The sequence below is a fragment of the Nothobranchius furzeri genome, chromosome 2 (assembly GCF_043380555.1).
Source record: "Nothobranchius furzeri strain GRZ-AD chromosome 2, NfurGRZ-RIMD1, whole genome shotgun sequence".
NCBI classification, from domain to species: Eukaryota; Metazoa; Chordata; class Actinopteri; order Cyprinodontiformes; family Nothobranchiidae; genus Nothobranchius; species Nothobranchius furzeri.
In genome coordinates this window covers 3,777,071-3,804,486 of record NC_091742.1, presented here as the reverse complement: position 1 = coordinate 3,804,486, position 27,416 = coordinate 3,777,071, and the positions used below count along the sequence as shown (strand labels likewise).

At 40.5% G+C, this 27,416-nt stretch overlaps 1 non-coding gene across 1 annotated transcript; it reads left to right on the top strand.

The window, feature by feature from the left end:
- Positions 1 to 24,693: 24,693 nt before the first annotated feature.
- LOC107377965 (uncharacterized) lies at positions 24,694 to 27,188 on the top strand. Its single transcript, XR_011515840.1, has 4 exons — positions 24,694 to 24,783; positions 26,551 to 26,676; positions 26,780 to 26,852; positions 27,021 to 27,188. It is a non-coding gene; the product is annotated as an uncharacterized protein (transcript).
- Positions 27,189 to 27,416: the final 228 nt, after the last annotated feature.

Here is a 27,416-nt window from a genome sequence, read left to right as displayed (position 1 = left end):
AGTACACCCCACAACAAAAACTACTACATCTAGTATTTTGTATGACCACTGTGATTTTTCAAGGACAGCACCAAGTCTTCTAGGCGTGGAATGAAGAAGTTGGTGATTTATTGCTACATCCATCTTTTTCCATTGTTCAAGAATAACCTCTTTAAGAGCCTGGATGCTGGATGGAGAGTTATGCTCAACCTGCCGCTTCAGATTTCCCCACAGGTGTTCAGTTAGGTTCAGATCAGGAGACATACAGTACTTCTCGTCACGTCTTCTTCCGCCTATCCGGGTCCGGGTCACGGGGGCTGCATCCCAACTAGGGAGTTCCAGACCAGCCTCTCCCCGGCCACTTCCACCACCTCCTCCGGTAGGAGCCCAAGGCATTCCTGGGCCAGATTGGAGATGTACTTTCTCCGTGTCCTGGGTTGAACAGGGGGCGTCCTGCCGGCAGGAAATGCCTGACACACCACCATGGGGAGGTGTCCAAAACACCTCAACTGACTCCTCTTGATATGGAGGAGCAGCAGCTCTACTCCGAGTCTCTCCTGAATGTCCGAGCTCCTCACCCTATCCCTAAGGCTGAGCCCAGACACCCTGCAGAGAAAACAAATTTTGGCCGTTGTATCCGCGATCTTGTTCTTTTGGTCATTACCCAAAGCTCAAGTCCTCATACTTGAATTCCTTCACTTCCTCCACTTGAGGCAGGACCTCTCTCCCGCCTCGGAGTTGGCAAGCTGCCCTTTTCCGGTCGAGACAAACTTGGCCATTCAATCACCTTCACCCTGTTCTTCTTCAGAAATGCAACAGCAGCTTTAGATGTGTTTTCGATCCTTGTCGTGTTGGAAAAGTGCATAACGACCAAGTGCACGGAGTGATGGCAGCATCTTCTCCTTCAGTATAGAGCAGTATATTGTCGAGTTAATGATGCCATCAATGAAATGCAGCTCCCCAACACCGGCAGCACTCATGCAGCCCCACATAAGGACACTGCCACCACCATGCTTCATTGTAGGAACCATGCTTTTCTCTTTGAAATCCTCATCTTTATGATGCCATACAGTTTTGAAACCATTAGTTCCAAAAACAGTGATCCTTGTCTCATCACTCCAGAGTATAGAGCTCCGGGAGTTGACGTCACGTTTCCCGGCATGCAACAGTTCAAATCGAAACGGCGCCATTAGGCAGGCAGAAGCTGGCAGCTGGACTATTTGTTATTGTCAGAAAACTCAATCAAATGGGAAATATGGTAGATTCCTGTTGTGCCCCAGGGTGCAGAACAGACGCGGACGACATAAGGAATGAGCCATCTACAGGATTCCCCAAGATCCGGAGCGCCGCTAACGTTGGATCATTGTAATAAAACGCGCTAGTGACCGGGCTAAAATGAAGCTGTGGGATCCCGAGAGTAAAGGTTTTTGCTTATGCAGCGACCACTTCATATCAGGTACTTAAACCAACGTTTCCTCAACTGTATACGGTATTTATTTCAAATGCTTTTATTACGATTCTTAGTGGGCTTCCTAAACTTATTTTGGCGTGGCTTTTTCTGTCTTATTACTCATAGCAACAAGTAAACGTCACGTAAAACGTTGCCTCGTGAGTTCTGCGTGCTGCCGTTTCCGTGTTTTATGATCACAGCAATTAACCGGCTAAGCTGTATTTAATTTTTAAGCAACGGTTGATCAATTGTCAGATCACACATAAAAAGCACTTTGGATTGCTATTATCTGTCTCACCGAGTCAGATCTCAGACAGATCCTGAGACGCTCCTGCCTGGCATATTTATTTTATTCACGAAAAAAATCAAACTAGTGTTTTCTCTTGGCATTCAGTTTATACATTCAAACAGCACAGCACTTTATTTAAACTACTTACATGTAAATCTATGTTATTTGTCCGTCCATCCATCCATTTTCATCCTCTTACCTGGAGTCGGGTTGCGGGGGCCGTAGCGTCCAGCTCCTCCGGCCTGGGGAATCCCAAGGGGTTCCCCGGCCAAGTCCGGTGTAGTCCGCTCCGACAGCTTCTGGCGTTTTTAAAAAGTATCCCAGTGGCACGGTAAGGGTCGGAGATGTTTAGTCTATTTAATTTCTGACTATATAAAACGATTTCTTCGGTTTTAAAGTGTGAAGTAAACTCCAACGAAGTAAAATCCAAGCGGATCCCGTTCACGTTCATGGTTACATCTGTGTTTGTTTACCTTTTTTTCCTGCCAAAATGGCGTCTACTAACTGAGAGTCACGTGGGGTCTGGAGCTCTATAGAGTCCCAGTAGTCTTCCTCTCTTTCAGCATGGGCCCTAGAAAATCCTAGGCATGCGTTTTTGTGCATGGGCTTTAGGAGAGGCTTCCTTCAAGGACGGTACCCATGCATGCCATTCCTTGGCAGTGTGCGCTGTGTGGTATCGCAGGAATCTGTCACTCCTCTTTGGCTTTCTACTGCTTTAGCTAACTGCAGTGAACTTGCATGGTGATTTTCTTCAGCCCTTCTCATCAGAAGACGCTCCTGTCGAGATGTTAACTTCCTTGGATGACCTGGACGTCACCGTAAGATGGTTGCACTTCCATCTTTCCTAAATGTTTGGATGACTTTTGCTACAGTAATTTGACTGATATGGAAAGCTTTGCTGATCCTCTTGTAGCCCTCACCTTTTTTGTGTAAAGAAATGACTTCCTTTCTCAGATTTTGTGACATTTCTCTTCCATGTGGAGCAATTGCTGACAGCATGAAATGAGAAGGGCTTTTCTTTAAATAATGCCCTTTTATAGTCACCTGTCTGCTGGACACCTCTTAAATGAATCATTAGACTCACCTGTGGTTGAATGCCTGTTAAGTTGAATTGTGTAGTCAGTGTAACTTTTCTTCTAAGACTGTAATTGGGGTGTACCGGTACTCATTTTTGAAACATGGGCTTTAATGGATTTGTTAGGAAAATCACTTTTTGTGTGAAAATTAACTAATCTTGTTTGCAATCAATGGCTCACATTTGTGGGAGTATTGTGCACCATGGTATCTCATAGAACATGTTGATTCCGTAAGGACACTTAAGGTTTTCTGACAAATGTAGCGGGGTGTACTCATTTCTGCTGAGCAATATGTGTGAATGACACAATCTCCTATTATCAGAAAAAGGTACTTTATATTGTTTGAAAACCTTGCAATTCAAACCATGTCAGAGTAATTAGACTCCAGCAACACAGAGCAATATTTTATTGTTTTGTACAAAAAGTGCTTATACATTATGGCTGTAGTTCTCTGGCTAATGACATCCAGCACACCACTAATGATTTCTACCTGGTATGGAGACGGCGTGCTTTTCAAATGTGTGCAAGAAAATTTTGAGTTACTGGACTGCATTTATTTATTTTTTATCAGGTAAATGTCAACTTGTTTTCTGTTACAGACACCAGTCACGTGGATGAAAACAACCATACTGTAAGTGAACTCTGCTTTATTTTTCTTTCTCTACCAGATTACACAGTAGTCGTAAGTTTGTATAAATTTGCATTCACCCACACACACACACACACATTCACACAGACAAAATCTGACAAAAAGAAGAAAAGCAGATTTTGGAGGAGGTCTATTGTTGTTATGCTCTGGCTTACTGCTGTTTTTCATGGACAGATATAGATTTAAACACACGTTAACAAACCAGTGCCGCATGAACCGCTCTTAAAGAGCTGATTTACTGGGAAACTGTTATCACTTGATGTTTTTGAAATAGGATCAGGCTAAACGTGAAAATAGTCTTCTACCCCTATTTCCAGCATTAGCTGACAATAGAAAATTAACGGTGAAATACTTGGATAAGAAAAGGCAGTCAGACCTACATTCCACTGTAAGTTTGCATTCATGGACTTGTCCATCTTGGCTCATGAAGGGAGGGAAGGCTGTTGTTGAATTAGTGCTCAGGAGAGAACAGACACATCTTGGCTAGAAGAAACTAACCATTAGCATTAGCGACACCATACATGGCAGAACTTCTTCAGGCTTTTGTTATTTGTGGACATAGAACATCAATGTTGCAGAGCAAACAGTCAGTGGTAGAGTCGTGTTGATGTTAGCCAATCAGAGGAGAGATGTCCAAATATCAGGAAATAAGACTCCAAATCCGGCTGTCTTCTAATTCCCTTTTTGGTTCTTTTTTAAAAACACAGATAAGGTTTTCCTTTACCTTGCTGACGGTTTCGTTTGCGGCTGCAAACATCTTCAGAGCTGACGATGATGGTGGCGTCACTTCCTACTCCGGGCAGCAGAGGACGTTGTCTTTAATCAATTTCCCTCTGGGATTAATAAAGTATTTTTGAATTGAATTGAATTGAAAACCATGTAATGGACTGGGACAGCACAAGGATCATAAACACAGAACAACAGAAATACAAAAGATGGATAAAAGAAGCTATAGAGATAAGGAGATGTGGGCGTGGGACCATAAACAGAGACAATGGAGTTTACACGTTGGACCGCGCATGGGACTGCATCATTGGAGAGGGGAGAGCGGGCAGCAGAGGGTGACAACATCCTCTGCTGCCCGCGGATAAACGGAGTAGGAAGTGATGCCACCATCAGCGTCAGCTCTGAGGATGTTTGCAGCCGCAAACGAAACCGTCAGCAAGGTAAAGAAAACCTTATCTGTGTTTAAAAAAGAACCAAAATGGAATTAGAAGACAAACACAGCAATAATGTACAAAAGATCTTTAAAAAAAACTGCTGTCTTCTGCTCCCCTCTGCTTTGGCTAACTACTTCCTGAAACAGGAGCACCAGAGCTTTTTTCACAAGGTATTACTTTATATTAGAGACCAATGCAAAAGTATTGAGACAATACATGAACTTGGTTGAGTCAAATGTATGGCTGTGCAAAGAATCACATTTGTGCTTCAAAAGGATGTCAATAAATCATTTGCCCATCCACCCGTTCACAATGTTGAATCACTTTTCTCTCACAACAAAGCTAATTATAAACATCTGCTTAATTCTTTACTTGGGCTAAGTTACAGGCATAGAAAAATCGGCAACTGCTTAAATAAAGTCGTGTTTGAATAGCATTTCATTTTATCATGATTTTGTTTCTCTCTGCTTGTTTTTTGTTTTGAACAAATTCTTTTAAAGGGACTTTACGGAGTTTTGAATTTTTATGCTCGCGATTGCCCCCTCAGGCCAAAAGCGTAACGGCAGCTTCAATAGTAGGCTCGTGCACGAGGCGCGCATGCTGTACGTGCACACTCCTTAACAAAAATAACAGCTGAGACAGTCCCTTGTGTGTGTGTGTGTGTGTGTGTGTGTGTGTGTGTGTGTGTGTGTGTGTGTGTGTGTGTGTGTGTGTGTGTGTGTGTGTGTGTACCGGAGGACAGAGGACAGGAGAACACACAGCTAATTAATTAAATAGTGTGGTTCTGTACCTCTCTCTTCAGCACAGCCGACAAAGGTTTAAGATGGGTCAGTCCTCCTGCATGCTCAGATCATTCCCTTCCCTTGCTTGAAAAATTGTTCCAAAATGAAAGTTGAACCCACATCTTATCTGTGAATTCAATGCCGTTCGGCGAGTCTCAAATAAAAATTTGGGCATCTTACTGTAAAAAAATATACCATTAATGTAAAAAAGAAACTCTAAAAAAACTATGTTCACACCCAGAATCGAACACAGGTCTTCTGTATGAATGCCCGAGGGTTTACTAGGCGAGCTAAAGCGCCAGTGACATCCTTTGTTTCTGTAACATTTATATCCTTGATGACAGCTGAAACAAAGTTCAAAGAATGGTTCGGAGCGAAAATGGCTATTTTGTTGCTAATTTGCAGGAAATATCTAGAAGAAAGTTCTACAGAAAGTAGCTAAGGGTCCTCAGAAATGTAGCTAGCTTTGTCACTAGGCGTTAGGAACAGTGACAAAGTGGCACTGCCTCTCTCTCTGCTGCTAAAGCTACGGATAGCAAATGCTAACGGCTATGCCTGAGCGTGAACGCGCATGAAGCAGCCTGCTCGACCCGAGTATCTCTCTTTTTCTATGATTTTACAGAAAAACAGGCAATCACAGTAAAAATGCCAGGGCTCATTCTACAGGACCAGGGCATTGCAGGAGAATGTATGAAGAAGACATTTATTATTTCTATACATGTTTTGGCTGTCAAACTTCCATAATGCCCCTTTAAACTCAGTTCGTTTCAATGTCACGTATGTAAGAGTTTCCCCCATGATATAATCCTGACTAACAAGCCCTTTCCCTCCTTTTTCCTTATTTTGCTTCCGTAAAAGAGAAAAGAACGTGGGTTTTTTCTCCTAATCTTCATCCTTTTGAATCATCAGTACAAATTACATTTATATGTTCACAAACACCTAAAATTAGTGCTGGTTTTCAAGTATTTAGACATCTGTTTATAATTTGATTGCCTCTTTTGTGCTTCTCAGGTTCATGAGTACAAGGTGCAGATAGAAGTACTCAGTAAGAGCTGGGATCTGGACGAGTCACAGTTGGCTTTTGCTCAACAGAGGAAGAAGAAATGATAGGTGAACACATGATGAGCTTCTTATCTGTATTACGTTTGTTTCGGATAGACAGATAAAGATAAAGATATAAAGATAATTTTTTTCTGTTTTATTCTTCAGAGGATGGTTAGTAGTTAAACCTTCTACTATGTGCAGGTGTTTGAACTTTTCCAGTGATGCTTTAGTCTTCTTGTATTTGAGGAGCAGTCAGGGGGCGGGGCCTACACAGTTCATTGTCTGTTTCTGATCGCCAGAGGCCTGTAATCACAAGACAAATGAACACAGCTGCTTTTACAGAACACAGTGTGATTTTTTTGTGTGTCCATTAATCACCGGCTGTGGCTGTAATCCTGTCCTCTGCCACCATCTCTACATTTCCAGCTTTAATCATGCTGCACAAATTAGATCAATTAGAAAAACGCAGCTTTAAAACATTTTATACGGAAGCCTCTTATCTATGAAGAGGGGTGTGAATTTTATCGCTGCGTGCATGTCGCGGATGATGTTTTGATGTGAAAGAGACGCTGCGTGCAGACGGTTTGCATGATTGCCTGGAGAGGAAGGCTAGTCTGCTGACACTGGGTTCTCACGCGCTTTTGTTCCTGCGGACAATCATGCTAGGATTTATACATTCAGTTTGCATGCCATGAAATCTACTGATGATTAGCATTAGTGTCACATGGAAGATGGATCCTGAGGATTTGGTGCTGCCCTAGAAATATCGGTCTTAATTTTTCAACATGACATTCCATGAGTGTGTGTGTGTGTGTGTGAGACAATGTTGAGGTTTTTACTTGTATACTGTTGCTAATCTCTGTTTGTAAGGGTTTCACTCTTTAGGTTATACTCATAACCTCCTTTGTAATCTCAATAATTTTATAAAAATGGGTCGATGGGATGTCAAAAGAAGTTGGCTCTTGCCACCTGGTGCCCAGGGAAATATCTCAGCAGAACAGTGAATTAGTTTCACCCAGTTTAAAGCTCTCAGTGGTAAGACTGTGGCCTTGATCATGCTCCCCTACATGCTACACAGTTTTACATGCGGTACCAAGCTTTGAAGCATACTTTACAAACTGTTTAGCAAGCTGCAAACAAATTGCTGTGTTTTGCATGTGGATGGACATTTGTTCATCCATCCATTTTCAGCTGCTTATCCGGAGCCCAGTCGCGGGGCCAGCAGCCTAAGCCAAGAGGCCCAGACTTCCCTCTCCCCAGTTACTTGGGCCAGCTCCTCCGGGGGAATCCCAAGGCGTTCCCTTGTGTAGTGGAGTAATTAATATATGTATTTGGGTGCTTTTAAAGCTTAATATATTACCTTTACTTATGACTAATGAGCTGTGATATTCTATATAAATATAGGATATCAACCTTATTAGTCTTTGGATGTTTAATCAGAAGATTCTAGGATTCTTTGCTTTTTCAGAGATCAAACACACTTCGTCTCAATTCAGACAGTCAGGTTCATAAAAGATAAGAAATTTATTTTCTAAAAAAATAAAAACATGACAAGTTAACCAAGGCTAATGTGATGGATGATAAGTGGATGTGATGTGATGTGTGGTGATTTAATGGTGTGTGTTTATCAGAACCTTGTATCTAGAAGAACTGAGTTCTGGGTGTGAAAAGGAATTTGGTTTGCATTAAACTATGAAGTTGGTTCTTATCAAAACGTCATCAGACGCAATCTGGCTGTGTTCTACGTACACCTGAGGAGACCCTTTCGGATCCGAGATGTCGGGGGGGTTCGGGTGACCCCAAGGTACCGAGGTTCGTAGAAAAGACTGCAGTACAACCAGGTCGGTCCAGAGTCGTCTCTCGGATCACAACAGATAGATGAAATCGTTTGCGTCTAGAACAGCTGTTTCTGAATAGCTGAAGGAACCGTTTTTCTGTGTCAGCTGTAGGCAGCTTTTAGCAGGGTTTTTTGACAGCTTGTCAAAAATGCTCTGGGTTAAATAGGGTTGGCACCGGATAGCCTGTCCATGGCTTTCTCTAGAACTCACAAGAACTAGAACTAGAACTGGAACTGACTCACGGTGAGTGAGCTCTGTTTTTGTGATAGTCATATCATAAGCAAAATTTTAGAAAAGCTTGTTTCAATCAAACTCAATGATTTTATCAACACCTGGTTTTAGGGTGAACCACAGCACTGAGACGGCCCTTCTGAAGATTTTAAATGATTTTAGAGTAAACTATGACAAACGGAAGGTGACTGTGTTGGTTCTACTGGATCTAAGTGCTGCCTTTGGTACAGTAGACCTCACTATTTTAACTCGTTTAAAACAGATCGGCCTCTCTGGTGCTGTTCACTAGTGGTTCACATCCTACCTCACAGACAGGACTTTCATGGAGAGTTTGGATACCTGTTCCTCTAGGGTCAATGGGATTACATGTGGTGTGCCCCAGGGTTCAATTTTAGGCCCAATCCTTTTTAACCTTTATATGCTCCCTCTTGGCAGTGTCATCAGGAGACACGAGGTGAATTTCCACAGTTACGCTGATGATACACAGCTGTACATCTCTGTGTCTCCTGATGACACACGGCCAATGGACACACTTTTTAATTGCATTTTAGACATCAAATCCTGGATGGCAGAAAACTTTCTCCAGCTCGACCAGGACAAAACTGGAGTTTTAGTTTTTGGTCCTGAGGCCCAGAGAGAGAAGCTTTTACCAAAATGACGATCACTGTCTCTTAATCCATCTTCACAAGTGAAGAACTTGGGTGTCATCTTTGACTCTGAGCTGACTTTTATCCATCATATTAAAAATATCACCAAAATAGGTTTTTATCATCTAAAGAACATCGCCAGAGTCTGCCCCATTCTCTCTCGGGCCAATACGGAGACGCTGATGCGTGCTTTTATCACCAGTAGAATAGACTGCTGCAATGCCCTGCTTTCTGCTCTTCCTAAAAAGAGGATTTCAGGTTTACAACTATTACAAAACTCAGCAGCACGTGTCCTGACGAAGACCAGGAGGCGGGAGCACATTACTCCAGTTTTAGAATCACTGCATTGACTCCCCGTATGTTTCAGGATCGATTTCAAAATACTTTTAATGGTTTTTAAGTGTCTTAATGGTCTTGGGCCTTCTTATCTTTCAGAATTGCTTTTACCGTATGAACCCACGCGGTCTCTGCGCTCCTCTGGCAGCCGTAAAGTTAGGACGCATATTCACGGCAAGGCGTCTTTCCAGTACTACGGTCCTCGCCTCTGGAACGAGCTGCCAGGGGACCTCAGGACTGCTGAGAACGTTCATGTTTTTAGAAACAGGCTCAAGACCCGTCTTTTTAGCTTAGCTTTTAACTGAATACTCTCACTTTTTAAATTAATTAATTACTTCGTTTATTTATTTGATCTATTTATTTTATTTATTTAATGTATTCTTTCTTTATACGTGCTTTTTAAACAGTTTTTTACCTTGATTTATGATCAACATTATTTTAATATCTATATAACTTTTTATATTACAATTCTCATTTTAGCTCTTTGGATTTTATAATTTAACCTTAATTTAACCTTTTTCCAGTGCTTCCTCTGTGGGAGCCCTCTGCCCCGGCGGTGGTGGTCGCAGAGGCGGTTTTACCATTAGGCATAGGTCGGCTGCCGCCTGGGGCCCCCTTGTGTTGGGGGCCCCTAGCCCTGACCGCCGGCACCCCTCTGTTAATGCCACCATATTCTTATTACCAAACTAATTCCTGAACTGTTCAAGATATCATTAAAATTCCAAAAGAGCTGAAAAGATAAAAAAAAATGGGGCTTTTCGTGCATATACAACACATTACGGTAGCCACCAGGATTCCCTGTCTTGAGCGCAACGAATCACAAGACAGATTCAGAGACGTGCTGAGTTTGTCATCCAAAATTCTCCGTTTTATAACTTTTGAATGGCTGATCAGATTCGAATAATTCCAACGGTTCCTAAAAGTACGTAAAAGCAGCTTTCCAACGATCTATAGAATGAAGCAATCAGAGTTATGGAAAATATCGCTACGAGGGGAAATCCTGCTGTACAGCCTGATTGAAACGGAGCGCAGCGCCGCAGTGAAAGCGGATAACGGAACGGGGAAGCTAATTAGCATAAAAACCAGCATGAAATTATGGAAATGCCTCAAAGAAAATCAACACAATCTATTAGGTGTCCCAGAAGGCTTATATCTGAAGACAGTGACCACGAAGAAGGACAGATCTCCGGTGAACCAGGATATGAATGTTTGTTCAGTCTTTATTTTTTATTTTTTTATTTGAACAACCCTCAACTATTTGCTAATCGTAAGATTCAGCTTCATTCCAGCATTATTTATCTTTTTACAATAAATAGAGAGGCTTCCATGAGGCATCCTGACCAGATGCCCAAGCCACTTCAACTGGCTCCTTTCGACATGGAGGAGCAGCAGGTCTACCCTGAGCCCCTCCCGGATGACCGAGCTTCTCACCCTATCTGTGAGGTTGAGCTCAGCCACCTTGCGGAGAAAACATATTTTGTGTATGTGTGATCTCATTCTTTCAGTCACTACCCAAAGCTCATAACCATAGGTGAGGGTAGGAATGTAGATCCACTGGTAAATCAAGAACTTTGCCTTCCGGCTCAGCTTTCTCCTTACCACAACAGACCGGTACAACGCTCGCACCACAGCAGACACAGCACCAATCTGCCTCGGGTGGATCTCATCCATCCCCGGGGCCTTTCCACCAAGGAGTTTTTTGACCACATCAGTGACCTCGGCCCCAGAAATTGGAGAGTCCGACCTGAATTCCCCAGACTTCGCTTCCTCACTGGAAGACGTGCCGGTGAGATTGAGGAGGTCTTCAAAGTTTTCCGCCCACTGATCCGCAACGTCTCGAGCAGAGGTCAGCAGCATACTGTCACCACTGTAAACTGTGTTGGTAATGTACTACTTTGCCCTCCTGAGACGCCGGGTGATGGACCAGAATCCCCTTGAGGCCTTACGGAAGTCTTGCTCCATGGTTTTACTGAACTCCCACGCCCAGGATTTCGCCTCTGCGACCAACCGAGCCGCATTTTGCTTGGACTGACAGTACCCATCAGCTGCCTCTGGGGTCCCACAGGTCAAAAAGACCTGATATGAATCTTTCTTCAGCTTGACAGCTTCCCTCACCACCGATGTCCATCAGCGGGTTCATGGTGTCACCACGACAGGCACCAAGAACCCTGTGGCTGCAGCTCCGATCAGCTGCCTCGACAATGGAAGTACAGAACATGGCCCACTCGGACTCAATGTCCCCTGCTTCCCTCAGGATGTGTTTGAAATTCAATCGAAGGTGGGAAATGAAGCTCCTTCTGACAGGAGATTCTGCCAAACATTCCCAGCAGACCCTCACAATACGTTTAGGCCTGCCAGGTCTGACTGGCTTCCTCCCGCACTATTGAAGCCAACTTACCACCAGGTAGTTGTCAGTTTACAGCTCCGCCCCTCTCCACCTGAGTGTCTCAGACATGCACCCGCAGATCAGATGAAACGACAACAAAGTAGATCATCGAACTGCAGCTGCCACCTTACCCAGGGGTTTGAGTGTCCCAATGATCCTAGGTTGTCTTAGGCTTTATGCCTCTGGTAGGGTCACCTATGGCAAACAGGTATTATAGATACAGTATATATATAATGAGAGGGAGAGAGAGAGATTTTTTTTTCAATTCAAGTTTATTTATATAGCGCCAAATCACGACAAGTCATCTCAAGGCACTTCACATAATAAACATTCCAATACAGGTCAGTTCATTAAGCCAATAAGAAAAAAGTTTCCTATATAAGGAACCCAGCAAATTGCATCGAGCCACTGACTAGTGTCAGTGACTTTACAGCAATCCTCAAATAGATATAGATATATATAGGTGTGTATGTGTGTGTGTGTGTGTGTGTGTGTATATATATGTATATATATATATATATATATATATATATATATATACATACACATACATACACACATATATATATATCTATCTATATATATTTATATATAAATTATATAGGTATATATATAGCTCAATAAGTATCAAAGAAACGCTTCAACAGAAAAGCGGGGATTCTGCTAAAATGATGGATTGTCTCATCCTGATGCAGAAGTGATGCCCATTTCATTTCTAACCTTAGGAGTGGATTCATGTTAGTTACAGTAGTGCAACAGTGCCATCTAGTGAACATGTAGCTGCACAGCACTTGGCACTGTTTTTCACTGTTACACCCAAACATCAACACTATTAAACACTTGTTATGCAGAGGACACAATGTATATTTAAAATGTTATAAGTTTTACGGTTGAAAAGGTATAAAATAAATAACTCAATAAAGAGGTTAGAAAATAATCAACAGAGGACATGGCTCACAATCTAAAAGATTTGAAGCTTTCGACTACAACGAACACAACAAGGTGTGTCAAAGGAAAACTCGACACACCAGAAAGCAACACAAAGATCAAAGGAGACGACAAGAAGACAGCTGTTGCATCCACATCCGCCTCCAAGCAGGAAATGGTAAGGTTTTAAACAACACTCTGACTCAAGTAAAGCCCTACAGGGATTACCAAAGTGTGGTGCGCGCACCCCTGGGGGTGCACGAGCTGCCGCTAGGGGGTGCGCCAGGTGAAAAGTGTAATGGCTGCGGAGCTCAGAGAAGTCTGTCATGTGTCACTATTAGCGTAGAAACTCATTTGTGGGTGGGCCTAAGAAAAAGTAAGTGGGCCCAATAAATGTAATTGAAAACAGTATATATTTGTGCCCGCGCGCGTGTCTTCCACATGTGCCCTAGCTTCATAATAACAATGCGCCGAGCTTCAGCACTCTGGCCTGCGCACGCCGATATGTTCCGTATTTGATCATTTTTAACGGTGTTTGAGGAATCTGAAGGTGGTGAGTCATTCTGGCAGATTGTAACACCCTGTCTCATGCAGGTGTTCTGACATTGTAAACCTCACACACAGAACATTGTGGATGTAACAAAATAACAAGAAATGATTCCCATTCAGGCTATTGACAGCGCGCTGAAGATCTGAAGTTCAGAGTGCGTCTGTCAGAGATCAGACGCGTTCCGGCTGAACCACGGCTCACGGGTGCACATGTGAGCACATCTGGGCTGGGCAGAAGTTTAAATAGCGCCAATAACAAGACGCGGTGACTTGAGCGGCTGTGCCGCGTGCACGCGCACACACACACAGATTCAATAAGCGCGCACGCTGCTTTAACTCCGGCGCGCAGTCAGACTGAAGGCAGAAATGAACGCTGCCTCCACCACGATAAAAACTTTTAAGAGGTTATTTTTCATTCAAGGTCAAATTAAGATATTAGCTTCTGGGATGAGTCGGGTCCGCTCCAGCCAGTGACTCCGAACCTGACCACAACTCATGTTACTGCAGGATTTGTTATTCCAGTCAGCGCGGCAGTGGATCGCAGATTCAGCCACACCATAAAACAGCAATAAGTCGGTCTGAGGTAAAAGTGAACATCATGGCTATATCTTTTCCATCTTTTCCCCTATTGACATTTGATTACGCACAAGTAGGTGACCAGTTCAGGTTTACACAGAGCAGAAGGAAGGAGAGCGCTCTGGCCGCACAGGTTAAACGTTCCTACTTTAAGAAAACCGTTAAATTGCATTGTTTATGTGCTACCTGGGCACTCTAAATATTTATTTAAAATGAAATCAAAGGAAATTGTAATGGTATCGAATGTTTATTAATTACTATTTAAAAAATGAAAGTTATATATATATATATATATATATAGATAGATAGAGAGAGAGAGAGAGAGAGAGAGAGAGAGAGAGAGAGAGAGAGAGAGAGAGAGAGAGAGAGAGAGAGAGAGAGAGAGAGAGAGAGAGAGAGACATGCCCCGATGTGGGGGGGGGGGGGGGGGCGTCGACATGGTCGGGACATAGAAGGGGGTGCGCGGCTAAATAAGTTTGGGAACCACTGCTCTACAACACTGTCAACTGTGAGCTAATATATCGTGTGTACATTTAAAATCTGTAAACTGAGAAATGATGTGTCAATAATTGTCATTTTATCACATACCTGCTAAATTACATTTCTTAATGATAAGTCGTCTGTTCCGTTAGCATGCTTTGCATCAACACTCACTTTTAAGCTTTATCACAATCAAATCTAACGCTATCTGTGAGGTTTTAACAAGGTCAAGTGGAGCTGGCAGTATGGTGTGTCCTCATCAGAAAGACATTTACTGTTTGTGTAATCTAAAATGCTGCCTTTTCACTGCAAAACTCTGATTGTTTTGTAAAATGTTGGGTGAGTGGGTCTCATTTTGTTTACCTAACGTAATTAGTGTGCAGTGAGAATAATGTTTTTCAGAAACCTAGGAACCAGACATGTCCACACTTTTCCTAATTTAAAAAAAACATTCTAATCTGCTTAAATGTGAATTTAGAAAGAACACTTTCTTCCTCTTGCACTTCAGCTTGAAATCATCTGAGTGGCGGTTGTGTTAAATGATCCTTTGTTTAGCATTGTTTATCCAATGACTGGATGAACAAGCTTGGATCATCACCATGAACTGAGCTGCTGTCAAATCTAGAAAATCCATCCACTGCTGACTGATTAATGACACGTCTCTTTGATTTTAGGTTGTGAGAGACAGATTCAATATTAGATAGGACATTAAAGAAAAGGCAGCTGTGGTCACTCACATGAACCTCTTCAACATGTACCAGTGTACCACTGCTGCCTTATTTGGGACTGACACCCGTCATCACTGAGCCTTACATTAGACAAGTTCATAATAATCACATTGTCAGAGCTATCCAGTCGACCAATAAATTTGTACATAGAGTTCCTTAGGACTGCTGGTAAACAATTAACTTGAGCATTTACAAACATTTCACTTGCACCATCTTGGCAGCTTGAGTAGAGTTCTCATAGCATCATTGTAGGCAGTCTGAGCTCTAGTCCACACGTAGCCGGGTTTTTTAAAAAACGAATATCCGCCCCTCCAGAAACTTGCATCCACACCACCTCGTTTTAAAAACAAAACTCTGTCCACATGTACCTGGATAAATACGTTGTTAAGGACATGCCAGACCTGTAGGTGGCAGTACTTCCCCCGTTCTTAACCTCGTCCTTCGTCTGTGGTCTTCCGCAAGGAGCAGTAATTCCGCTTGCAAAAACAAACAAGCAAAAAGCGCTTGGACAATTGATGGATCAGGTAGTGACAGAGCGCAGCTCTGAGGGCTTCCATGATGTCGGCTAGTGTAAACACAGGTCGCACACGTGATGTCAGCATTTTTTTGTCGCGGAAAGTGACGTTGCGGACCTTAAAACTCCGGTTTTGTCCGTCCACACGCAGACACCCAAAACGGAGAAAACGCAGATCTTCACTTTGGCCGGAGTTTTTAAAAAGATCCGTTTTCGTGTAAAAAAACTCCGTTTTCGTGTGGATGACAGGCCAAAACGTAGAAAAATATCTACGTTTTGGCAGATCCCCGGCTACGTGTGGACAGGGCCTAAACCTTCCTCATATTTGCTTTCGTGTAACGGAACCACAAGTGAGCTGTATATAAAGAAGTACAGAACACTCGAAACAAGAACATTTTTACATCATTAGAACATGTGCCAAACCTATGCACAAGAGCTGTAGCCTGAGCATACAACCTGCGACGTTCTCTCAACATGTCAACATCAGACATTACCTCAGTCAGGATATGACCCAAATATTTCACCTTACTGACCGCTTCCAAAACATTCCCTGCTAATAGAAAAGCAGGGAAAGTCATTTTGAGGTCATCTCTAGTGCGGCATATCACCACTCCACTTTTGGCAGTATTATACTTAATGTCATAATTGTCCCCATACCCAGAACATACACTAAGCATCTCCTGCAACCCAGCACTGCTAGGACTGAAGACAACAAGGTCATCTGCATAAAAGAGATATTCACACAGACACTGCCGATCACGCACCCTGTCACGGCTGCCAGCCTTGAGTGAAGAGCAGAAGCCAGGATCACCCTGCCCTAGTGATCAGCCTGACACCGCCCCTCATTCTCCTCTCTCCCAGGCTGCTGAGGAGCACAGCTGAGCTGCATCTGGTTGATTGCCAACACCTGTATAAAAAGGCTGTGCCCAGTGGCGGTTCTACATCGAATTACTCCCCGGGCGAGGCCCCCTTTGAGCGCCCCCCCCCCCCAAACCGCCCCCCCCCACCACCACCACACCACCCCACCTGCACAAACACACGCATGTTTTCTACAAACAGGCATGTTTATTAGAACGACTATTGAACATTCATTTTTATAAGTTGCACATATTTACATTAATTACTATGAAGTTGTCAGAATGTAAAGCACTATACATTATATACTGAATCAAAATATATAGAATCAAATATACAAAAACAAACAATAACTAAATATTAAGAATATATGAACATAATAGATAATAAATATTCTAAATAGCAAAAATATTTCACACATAACAAACTAAAGATAATCACTACAGCATTGCACTTAGAAGAGAAAACACAAACTAAAATTAAAACCTAACCTTGATGCAACGTCATCAATAATGTCATCACATGAAATCTGCTCCCCTACTGAGTGATTGATACTAATCAGAGCCAGGTTAGTGAGCCGCCCCTGAAACATAGCTGACCTCAGGTATGACTTGATCAAGTTTTGAAAAGCTCCTCTCAGCTTGAGCCGTAGTGACTGGCAGAGCAGTCCAAAAGTTGGGGTAGATCTCCAATAGATCTTTATCATGATCCATAATATTTTAGAATTGCCTCTGAAATTGTAATTTAAACTGACATTAAAAAAACTGTAGACTACCAAAAATGCCAACTTTTTACAGAACAAATCATGTAAAAAATAATCAGTGCAGCCATCTGCAATAAATAAACAGGATAGTTAGTGGTGACTGGGGTGTTTTCTTCTGCTTGTAGAGTTGTTTTATTTATTATTATGTGAACATGATCAACATGTGTTTGTTGTTGTTCAGGCAGGCCACAGGCTGCAGCGAGCATTTAACAAATCCTAGTTTGAATCAGTAAAAAAAGATTCAAGGACTTTTTTCGAACCATTTGAATATTCGTTTCAATATTTCAGCCCTGTTAGCTCTGTTAGCAATTAGTTGACCGCATTTAACCGTTAAAATCCCAGTTAACTGGTTCAAAAAATTGAAAACATGCATCATGAGAGCTACATACCTTTATCCTTTTCCTCTTTTTTCTTTTTTTTCCTCCTGAATAGGGCACCTGGTGGTTTTAGCCTTTTTATGTTCATCTCTTCTGTTTGGCTCCTGACTCAGTAAGTTTCCTTTAGTCAGGACTAAACTATTTGACCTTGATGGGGGGGTGACCACAAAATCGTTTTGTTTTTCCTTTTTTTATTCGGCCATTTCACACAATTCAGAGAAACCTGAAAGAATGATAGGCCTGTGTTTATGATATTATGAATGAAATATGGAAGAACGTTAAAATGTGATTGACTTTAGCCACGTTAATACAGTTGATTCAGCCCCTGCACGCTCATTTCATTTGGGAAAGACGCAGAGGTGAATTCCCCCGCCGCACCCCTCCCCTTCCTGTTCTTCATAGACACACGGTGCACGTGAACGTTCTCAGTCAGCATGAGCGCCTGCAGCTGCAGGGGGCGCCAACTTGCTGTTTCCAATCCAGACACTGTCAGATAATAGAAAACATCGGTGCGGCGCAGATTTCCTTTTTTTTTTTTTTTTACTCAGCGCTTGTGCGCCCCTTTTGTGTCATGAAAAAATGCCGCCCCGGGCAACTGCCCTGTCTGCCCGTGCCTAAAACCGCTACTGGCTGTGCCTTCAGCAGTCTGGCAGGCATTGATTTTGTTTTGTGAGCGCTGTTCCAGACCACACTCCACACTAGTTGGTGGCGGTAATGCACCAGTCGTTGTTTGCCAACCGCCAATGAAACACCAGAAGAAGAAGAAGAAGAAGAAGAAGAAGAAGAAGGATGGAAGGGAGGCAAGATGGCGGAAGGAGCAGACGTTCTGTAAGGAGCTCCGGTAGCAACCTCAAAGAATGGTCTAATTTAAGAACTATTATTACTTAATGTTTAATGAAAAATCTCATCGGGAATATAAAACTACCCTCTACAACTAGTACTGGTATTAGCTAAACAAGAGTGGATGAGGCCATACGTGAAACACGAAGAAATGGCTAAAGCTAACAGCAAAGCTCACAAAGCCCTGCTAACTCACGACTACCTTGGTTCGGAAAATATGGACACCAACTCAAGAGGTAATAAAAACCCACTTTCATCACCCTGCAAAGCCACAACATCACACAAAAAACAAAAAGGAGAAGAAGAAACCGACTCTAATGTATCCAACAGTGCGCTACTAGCCGCCATTGAAGGTCTACAAAAAATGATGGAAAGTTTTGGCGCTGACCTCAAACAAAATACACTCTCCATCTCTAACATTGCCAAAGCGGTTGAATTTAACAGCGCTGAAATTCAAGACTGTAAAGAGAAAAATAAGCAGATGGAAAAGCAAATAACTCAGCTGAAAACCACAAATGAAGTGTTAACCAAAAAAGTTGACAACTTGGAAAACAAAGCTTCAAACCTTGACCGATACCAAAGAAAATGGAACCTACGGCTCAAAGGGTTAAAAGAGGACAAAGAGGAGGACACAAGACAAAGTGTATCGGACATCATTAAAAAGATCCAACCCAGCTGGAAGGAGAAGGTTAACTTCATTCTGGATTCTGTTCACCGTATAGGCCCCAAAAACCCTGATCACCCAAGACAAGTCATCATACAATTCACCAGCCGTTTCTACAGAGATGAACTTTGGAGATCCACTAAACAACATCCCACATGCAGAGAGCTCAACATCCGATTCGCCGAGGACCTCACCAAGGAGGACCGTGAAGCACGTCTTGCGGTATGGCCTAGGGTGGAACAAGCGAGAAAAGCAGGGCTGAAAACCACCTTTAAAGGTCCATATGCCTTCATCAATGGACAGCGGGTTACACCCTAGCCAGTTTAACATAAACATGTGTAAGTGAAAATGAGACCACTTATGATTATTTACATATGTATGTAGTTGTAGTTGTATGAGGATACAGATCCGCAAATGTTATAAATGTTGTTCACTCAGATTATAGTTTTTGGGGATTGCTACCTAGGTTCTCTTATTGCTTTAGGTTAGCTCATCCTATATTGTTCTTTTTTGTTCATTATATGGTTATAAACAGCGAACTTTCGTTAATCTCTATCAATGCAAGAGGGTTGAGAGATATCACTAAAAGGAAAAGCCTTTTCTGATTCTGCAAAGGGAAAAATGCTGTGTTTACCTTTTTACAAGAAACTCATTCTACACATGAAGACAGCAACTTTTGGACTAAGCAATGGGGAGATGAAGCCTTTTTTTCTCATGGCTCTTCAAGGTCAGCTGGGGTTGCCATCTTGTTGAAAAACTTTCGAGGTAAAATTACTTCTATTGAGAATGATATTGTTGGCCGTTGGTTAATTCTTACCATAAACATAGAAAATTCTATTTTTATTCTAGTAAATATATATGGATATAATACCTTAACTCAAAATAAAATATTGCTGGAAGAAATAGGTTTACGATTAGACCATCTAAAAGCCAAACATTCCACCAATAATGTCCTTATTGGAGGAGATTTCAACCTTGTTCAGGATGAATTTCTGGATAGATGGCCATCTAAATATGAGATAAGCTACCCAAATCCATTATTTACCAACTTCTGTTTTGAACATAATTTTATGGATATATGGAGACACCTTAACCCAGTCACTCAGAAATTCTCATGGTTTAATTCAACTAATAAATCAAGGATCGACCATTGGCTTATCACTAATGACTTACTTTTATTATATGACTTCATCTCTGATATATCTGCTGCCCCACTAACGGACCATTACCTTATATCACTTAAAATTAAGCCGAAAAATAACACTTATAGAATAAACAAATATTGGAAATTTAACTCTTGCCTTCTCCAAAATGACCATTACTGTAAAAAAATAAAGTCACTTATTACAGATATTGTAAACTCAAAAGAGTTAAACAGTCCAACCACTAAATGTGAATTTTTAAAGTACAAAATCAGACAACTTTCCATTTCATTTAGTAAGCAACTTAAAAACAAACTTCAGGTTTTAGAATTAGACATTATACAAAAATTAAACTTATATTGCAATAAACCTAATCCATCTGGGATAGACAAGCAAAATGTCCTAACCCTTCAAATAAAGTTGGATAACATGTACATACAAAAAACTAAAGGAGCCTTCATTAGATCGAGAGCCAAATGGATTGAGGAAGGTGAGAAAAACACTGCTTATTTCTGTAACCTAGAAAAAAGAAGACAACAAAGAAATTCTATAAACTCTTTACTAATAAATAATGTTGAATCCACGGATGAAAAATTAATAGGACAAGAAATTTTCAACTTTTACCAAAATTTATATACTTCTAAATTTTCAGCCCCTAATTCTAATGCTTTTCTAAACCATATTGATTCCTTCATCCCTAAAATAGATGACTCCTTCCAAAATACCTGTGAAAAGGAAATTCCAATGAGCGAACTAGATAAGGCAGTCAAAAGATTAGCGATTAATAAAGCACCTGGCCCAGACGGCCTTACAGGTAACTTCTACCGTCACTTCTGGGAGGACATAAAACCTTTACTCTTTGAAGTTTTTTCGGAAATCTTTAATAATTCTACTCTTCCACCCACGATGAGACAAGGCATCATCATATCTATCCCCAAACCAGGCAAAGACCCAAGAAATATTGAAAACAGACGACCCATCACACTTAGAAATTCGGACTATAAATTGCTTACTTACATATTTACCTTATGCCTCCAGTCAGGAATTTCAGATATTGTCAGTGAATCACAATCCGGTTTTCTAAAAGGCAGATCGATCCATAATAACATTAGATTGGTAATGGACTTAATTGAATACAAATATCTGATTACTGACAATGGATTCATACTTTTCTTAGACTTTTACAAAGCCTTCGACTCTGTAGAACATCAGTTCATCTTCTCAGTCTTAGAACGCCTGGGTTTTGGTACCAACTTTATCAACTTAATTAAAGGCCTATATGACAACATAAACAGCTGTGTCATCCTACCAAAAAACACCACCCCTAGATTTAATATTAATGTTGGAATCCCACAAGGTTGCCCAATCTCACCATATCTATTCATTCTGGTTACCGAAATGTTGGCATTGTACTTAAAAAACTGTGATAACATTGCAAAATTAAATGTTCTAGGGCACTGATCTAATTATAAGTCAACTTGCAGATGACACCACGCTTTTTTTAAAGGATTCTAAACAAATTTCTATAGCCATCCAAAAGATACAACTCTTCTCTGAGGCCTCAGGTCTGAACCTAAATCTAAAAAAATGTGAACTTCTAGCAATTCACGACACAATGTTAAAAGAAATACATAATATCCCTATAAAATCTGAGGTTAAATATCTAGGAGTGACCATTAACAAAAACCCTAAACTTAATTCAGTCTTAAACTTTGAAAATAAACTCAAAGAAGGAAATTCTAAACTTAACCTGTGGCTCCAACGTGACCTTTCTATTCTAGGTCATATCTATCTCACCAAAATGGAATGTCTATCAAGATTAGTTTACCCAACCTGTAACCTTGCCTTACCAAACGACCTAATTAAAAAAATAAATCAAACAAACTTTAACTTTATTTGGAGAAACAAACCACACTACCTTAAAAAGGCTCATATGACTAAAGAAATAAAAGATGGAGGTTTAAAGGCCATTGACTTTGAATGTCTTAATGGCACCCTAAAGATTAACTGGTTAAAATTTTGGTTAAATCACCCAGACGTCTTTTGGTATAGTATCCCCAATTACATCTTTAACAAAATTGGTGGCTTAAAAATTCTTCTCCTAACTGACTACAATATAAACAAACTCCCCATTAAACTTTCAGAGTTCCATAAACAAATTTTATTGTATTGGAAAATGATATATGTACATAACTACTCACCACACTCTATAATCATTTGGAACAATCAATTTATATTGCACCGAAACAAATCATTATTCTATAAAGATTGGTTAGATAACAATATATGGTCTATTATACACTTAATGGATGTAGATGGTCAGCTCTTGAATTATGACAATTTCTGCAGAAGATACAATTTTAAGGCTTCTGAGCTTGACTTTAACAGGTTACATAATGCACTTCCAAAACAGTTTATCATCCAAGCCCAAGAATATCTAAAACATCAATGCTCTATTCCAATCCTTCCTGTCTTATCTATTAAAGGTCTTCTGTTAACTGACAGAAAATGCAACAATCTTACAATAAGATCAGCCTTAAATGAATCTCTTTTTCCTGGAAAAACAAACAAAAATAACATAATTTACAAATTTGATAAAATATCTGTTGAGAAAATAAGAACTATCTACCTAAAATTACCTATACCACCGAAAGCTAAAGAAACCCACTTTAAAATAATGAATGCGATCTATCCTTCAAAAGAGTTGTTAAGAGCTCGTTTTAATATTGATAGCAACAACTGCTCTTTTTGCGAAAATCACATAGAAACTATAGATCATATATTTTATGAATGTCAGAAAACACAATTGTTCTGGAAAAAACTAGAGATGTGGATCAGAACTAAAATACCACTCCCAGTTCACATCACTAAAGATATGATAATATTTGGGATTATATTCAATAATAAAGATAAAGAACTCTGCTATAATATCATCCTCTGTTTAGCCAAATTTTTTATCCATAAACAACAAATTTTGCAATCATCCCCTGTCTTCAATGTTTTTTTTAATAGAATTTCAATTATATTTAAAATCCCTGAAACAACTCAACAAATATAGTGAAAATCTATATAACATGTTAGCTGAACTTCCAAAGTGATTTCATAATTCTGTATGATATATGCTGTACCCTCATTGAAAGCTGTACTTGTTCTTCATGTTTTTTTGTCTCTTGTTGTTCTGTTTTACTGGATACTTACAAATGTTATATTAACTGCTCCTTTTGAATTTAAGTTTTGAACTTAACATTGTCAAGGTGCCATGTTTGTTTGTAAATTTACTAAATAAAAAAAAAAAGAAGAAGAAGAAGGAAGTAGTCTGGGAGGCAGCAGTGCAGGGATTCTGCTGTCCTCCTGGTTTTTGGTTTGGTTTGGTTTCAACCCCTTTCGTTTAGATTTATGTGGATGAGTTTTAAACTTTGGTTTAGTTTTTAACTCTTAAGTGAGAAGTTTTGGATGATCCAGTGGGATCTTTTTGCTGTTTGGTTTTAAGGTTAACTTTGTTTGTGGCAATTTTACTGACCTCGGTTTTAAACACCTTTCGTTGTGGTAAAGCTTTTAAAATAAGTTTTTACCAGGTGTTTTTAGTCAGTGGATTGTTTTGGAACTTTTATCAACTTCAGGATTTTAAAACACCTTCTGTTCAGTTAAGCTTTTAATACAAGTTTTAACCCGGTGTTTTATAGTTGATAATTTGCTGTGTAATGTTAACCCTTTTCAGAGTTTTAGAGAGTTCTGTTTGTTTTGCATTGTTTTTATAATGCACCGTCGTCATCTGTTAGCACGTTTTTAAAACCTTTTTGTTACAATAAAACCCTTTTAATATCCACTGTCCAGTCTTATGTTACCCCCATCCTTCACTTTTTAACAACACCTGTCGGGGACGTAACACACCCTGTATTGCACCCTGACAAACGTCTTGAGAGATCATCCGAATATAAGTTAGAGTACTGGCGACGAGACCCCCCCCCCCCCCCCCCCCCCAATCTTACTCCATTACTAACGCCAAACGGGGAAGAGAGACACATTTGTTGCTAACCAAGCAACTGGTTTTGTACCAGGCCAACTTAACTCAGAAATTTGTTTGTGTAAACATGACTTTTATAATTTTATTGTGTGTGTTTATGTAGGCCATAGACAAGACTAAACCCCACCGGATACTGCGCGTTGTCACTGATCGAAATCCAGAGAGCGTTGAAGTGAAGATGAGCAGAGCGGATGAGAGTGATGCCATTAAAATGTCCTGGGAACTGGCCGACCCGGGACGGAGGGAAAGGGTAACACTGATAACCTGAAGATCAAATAATCAATGTTTTTCCAGTTTAACTAGAAACTAAAGCAAACTTTAAAAACTTCATCTGTAAACAATCAGTACTGACACGTTTAATTGTTCATTTTAGGCTTTTGAGTCCCGTCGCTGACGTCTTGAACGATTCCAGAATCGTATCCGTACATGTGTGAACTATCCGAGTGGCATCTATAAAGATTGGAGTCAACTATTCAGGTTTGCTGTGGTCAATGTTTGCTTTAATGTTTTATTTTTTTTTATATTTTTTTTAATTGGTTTTAAAGATATTACTTGTTTTGTTTTGTGAAATTGAATTGAGCTGTAAATGCATGCAAGTCTTGACAACATTATGGTATTGTGTTCAGTGTTGGGCAAGTTACTTCAAAACTGTAATGCATTATTTATTACTTGTTACCCTCATTTTAAAGTAATTCATTACATTACAATATTACTGGTTTTAAAATGTAAGGGATTACACTACTTTTGCATTACTTTAAGTTACTTTCACCAATACGACTTCAGTACAGAATCTGGTAATCTGATGCTCAGTGAGCTCATGACATATATGTGGAAAGTGATGTGGTGTCTGAGCTAGGATTGCTGTTAAAAACAGTCAGATATAATAACAGTGCTTTAAAATGATTGTTTATTAAATAAAAGCAACAACAATCTGTACTCTCAGCACGCTGCCATCTTATATTAACTGAGCAGGGAGTGAGGTGGTGGGGGCTCCAACCATATATTTGCCTTGGTTCCCAAATGCCTTGATACGGCCCTGGATGTGGGACTGACTTCTGGGGTGATCTGATTCTATCACATGTACAAATATTAAATGCTTATATATTATTGCTTTTCACTGGTAAAAATGTGTATTGGGGATAAATCTACCTACTTTTTTTTCTTTTCAAGCACTTTGTTTTGTTTTGTTGATTTTATGTGAATAATTTCCGGCCCTTTCTCTCTCTAACCTTCCTGCATGCTGCATGTTTTCTCCGTCTTCCAGAAAAGCTTTCCTAGATTTCCTACTTTCTAACTAATCAGCCAAAGGGATCTACCGAACGCAAAAAAAAAAAAGAAAAAAAAAAAGCTTAATATGCGCTGCGCTCCAGCAGCAATGAGTTTGAAATCACCGGGGCACAGATTATGAACTCAGCTGAAAAGTACATGAAGTACCAGAGAATATGAGCTGATATAAACGATCGCAAACAAATTACTTAGCTTTAGTGGAGCGATTTTGTGACTATTACAGCGGCCGCACGCAGGACGCAGCTGGAGTGTTTGAGCCATTACCGCTGCGTCCTCTCTGCTCATAGAATGCCCGCAAAGCTGAGTCCATACATGACGTCATATATGTGGATACTGGATCTTTTTTCAGGCTTCCCGCAATTTGAATTTTTAGGAAACCCACATCTTGATTCTGGGTTTAAAAATGCATTGTAATTTCCGCGTTACTGACAATTGTACCGAGTAAATATTACCATTTTCTTTCGCTGTAATGCCTTACATTACCACATTACAGCAAAAAGCAATGCATTACAGTAATTAATTACATTTGTGCCGCGTTACTCCCAACACTGATTGTGTTTTAAGTGTTGGCGGATTGGTGTTGCGTCTGCAGCGACGCAGGCGTTGTACCGGTCTGTAGCGGTGAAAAGACCTATGTTCACAAGCTTTGGGTAGTGACCGAAAGAACAAGACCGTGGATACAAGCAGCAGAAATGAGTTTTCTCTGCAGGGCGGCTGGGCTCTCCCTTAGAGATAGGTGAGAACCTCGGTCATCCGGGAGGGCTCGGAGTAGATCCGCCGTATTCGCAATATTTTTTATATAATTCCTTGCACCTACATTAGACGTGCTTATGACTGTCAACAACTTATAATCTTCATTTTTATCAGAAAAATCCTTAGGAAATTTTGACAGTAAGTTATGACAGAGCACAGTTTGTATATGCCTTAAATATGATAAATGTTTGTGTTCACACGTAGAAACCAGGAGGATGTTGAGGAGTGTCCTGAAGATCCCTTGGAGGTTTTTGAGAAAGTCTTTGAAAAGTCTAAGTTAAGAGCACAGGAGGATCTTAGGCGTCTAAACGAGGACCTTAAAAAAGCATGGTCAGTGAGTCCGATAGATTTCTGAAACTTTATAGACCTATAAGTTGCTGTTTTTAGACATAATTATGTTATTTCTTTCACTTTGCCTTTTCCTTGTCTGTAGGAGGAGAGTAATAGGAGGATTGATGCTCTGCAAGCTGTTTGTGACCGTCTGTGGGCATCTGAACATCCTGAAGGTGGGTTCTGATGTTGATCTCCCTAAAAAGTATTTTATGAAAGAATCTGCATGGACATCTTTTACAGCACCTTAACAAAAACACTTTTGCTGCTCAATTCTGATGAGTCAGCAGCCTCACTCAGTGCTTAGGTATAATTATGTCCCTCTGCTTTTTTCTTGTCTATAGAAAGTGAGCCAGAGGAGGATTGATTCTTCGCAAATGTTGACTGTGATTTTCTTGTAGTCACCTGTTAGCCTTAATATTTTTTGATTTCTGAATAAAGATTGAATAATTGTTGACGTTCTATTTGAAGGAGGTACAGTTCAGTGCATGATAGCCCTCAGACACCCTGTTATCAGTTAATTAAATCTCCATAACATGTAATGTTTCTAAATTGTTCAATAAAGTTAGTTTAAAAACTAGCATATTTGGGAGTTCATTTTTCAAGTATTTTTATTCATTATTATTATTATTATTTTGTTCGTTTGTTTAATTCAAAATAAAAACAAATAAAACATAACAAAAAATCAAATTTGAACGAAAACGAGCAGAATGAAGAAAAACATCTTATAATTTCTGCCC